The following is a 2,944-nucleotide window of genomic DNA, read 5'->3' on the forward strand; positions in this document are numbered from 1 at the left end:
TTTTAGATCCGATGAGATCTCAGCCATTTCCGGCGAGTTCTCAGCTATATCCATGGAATCTTCACTAGATTTGGCGAGATCTCACTAGAGCTAGCGAGATCTTAGCCGAACCTGATGAGATTTCAACAAATTTGAAGAAAATCCGACGAAAATATAACCAAAATTTCACCGATTTCGTTGTTAAAGCGCATCATTTTGGCCCATTTTCAGATCTCCAACTCTGACTGAACTGACCACCCTCCATTGAATCTAATCCACCCGATCTGATCAACAATACCGGTCGGTGACGGGTTGAAATTCTGATCATCCGATCTGGTCAGGTCGGTTCCCAGTTGAGCATAAACCCAACCCGAACCGACCTATGGACAAGCCTAGTGATATTCGGTAGTGACTTTGATAGAGGAAGGCACAGAACCTTTTAGATCTCACAAAAGCACCTCCAAAGTCATAATAAAACATGCCAAGGGTTTCCTTTATATACTAGAAAAAGTATATCTAAAACCTTAATCCTTTTTGGGCTTGAACTGCTGTTGGGCCGAACTTAAAATTTTGCAGACCCGTATTTCAATCGGTCAAGCCTGTTTCTTGATCGGTCGAGCCAGACAGTTTCTGAACTCTTCTTTCTGTAGCTTGTATATTCCTGAATCTTGACTTGTATCAGCTTGAACATTGTCTAATAATACTTATAGACTCTATGATCTATATCTAGACAAGTTTGTGTTCACAGTTTGCCAATTGTTCTAAACTTTTAGAACCTAAAAATATTTATATTTTTAAAATACACACACACACACCTAGTACTATAAGTCCTTACAAAAAAGCTGCACCGAATTTGATCCTTCAATCTTTAGCTGACTTTATGTGTGTAGCCATTTTATTATAACTAGATGTTGTCTCATGCAATGTGCGGATGCTTGGTAATTTCATTTGAAAATAATAATAATTTTTTAAGACCCATATATAATACTCTTTTTTTATATATAGTATTTATGATATTTCCCATAATATTGCTAAATACTTTGAAGCTTAATTTTCTTATTTCATATTTTATAATTTTCCTTATCTTAGAAGTAGTTTCCAACTATTGAGTAGGTTTTCTTTACTAATATATATATATATATATATATATATATATGAGATTGGAATTGCATGGTTATTAGAAATTTCTAGGAATCTATACCATATTTTAAATTTAATATTTAAGATAATAAAATAACATCTAGATAAAAGGTAGACTTTATTTCTAAAATCGAACAATTCCTCATTCCTTCATTCTCACCACCAAATCCCAAGACCCCCAATCTCAAACACTTTGTTCATAATCTAAATGAAAAAAATTATTTGTGTACCAACATAAAGAGAACGTAATCAAACAAAGAAAAATTGGATAAATATACTTCCATTTATCAATATTTAATTGCATCTAATAGGACCTTTATATCCTTTAAATAAAAACAAAGAGAATGCTAAAATTCAAGAAACTTATAAGCTAAAATTGGAGAACTAATCTTGTATTATTAATTTTACACATGAGCTTTGTCTTCATATAGAGAAGTAGAGCACACTAATTAACTTACAATCATATATCAAAACTGTAACAACAAATTAAATATAATTTGAAACTAATCCTAACAAATCGCAACAACTATAATTAACTTCACTAACAAAAGTAATAAAAAAAAATACAGGTGGATAATACTTGAAAGATATGAGAAAAAACATAAAAATTATGTGAAGAACTATTTAATTGTAGCTTTGATGGAGGGAACTAACAATATGATTGTAGTCTATACACCATTTGCACGCTATTCTTGAATAGTTGCAACTAAAACTGAGATAATCTTGATTCCAAAAAAAAAAAAAAATCCAAAATAATCACCATTTTTTACTTTTATGGTTGAGGCTCATACCAATACCACACTAAATAGTAGTAAAAAATTACAAAGAAACCAAAAAATTATGAAGGCTAAAATATAATAAAAAAGCACCTAACATATGGCATCAAAGTTTTTTAACGGTAGGTGTATATAAAGTAGTAGAAGTGCTATAAGTGAAAATGGTGAGTGGAAATATGAAAAGTTTTGTACTTTGTGAGAGAGAGGAAAGTCTTGAAACAATGTGTAAAGTCTATATTTTTAGGTTAGCAACCACGAACAAATTGTAACTATTAGAACTTAGTTTGTCTAGTTGTTTAGTCTAGAAGTATTTAGTTAAATAAGACAAATGAAGTTCTACAAAGATAAAGAATCAAGAAATCAAAAAAAGATAAGTGTAGAAAAGAATAACTTATCTCGACTGATCAAGATTCGTGCCAAATTTCTGATCTTGTTTTTTTTTTTTTTCTCAGCCTTTGGATCCAGGGTTTTGATAGAAATTAAGAATATTTAAATGAAAACCCTAGAGCATATTTTTATACATTCAAGATGACAGTTTTCTATGCACGGATCTGGAGATTTTGCATACCCTTTTGAACCTATAGTTGGAGACCTTGTGCAAACAACAGATCCAATCATAAAGTAAAGTTGCTGCATTAAGTCAACCATAGTTGATGATCTAAACTTTTGAGTTGAGATCTCAAAGTCACAAATTGGAGAGTTTGTGTGCAATAGTTTCACAATAGAAGAGTCTATGAATTCAAAATTGCGTGTGGTCACGTGAGTAAATACTACATGATATGGCAGTAGATTTAGGATTAAGCCTATTGTACAAACTTCTATTCTATTAGTGAAATGTTGCCTTAAGGATTGTTTAGGTTAAATCTTCCCCACGTTTTTTAATTTGAAACCACAGTTTCAAAAGTTTTCCTAGGTCATCATTCTTGGTGTTCACATGATTTGTGAATGTTTGATATTTGTTTTAATCAAATCTAATGCATAATTAATCTAACTAATTATTTGGTTAAGATTTGATTAATTCTGACTGAATTGTGATCTAAACCTAAAAC

The sequence above is a fragment of the Quercus lobata genome, chromosome 2 (assembly GCF_001633185.2).
Source record: "Quercus lobata isolate SW786 chromosome 2, ValleyOak3.0 Primary Assembly, whole genome shotgun sequence".
Taxonomy (NCBI): Eukaryota; Viridiplantae; Streptophyta; class Magnoliopsida; order Fagales; family Fagaceae; genus Quercus; species Quercus lobata.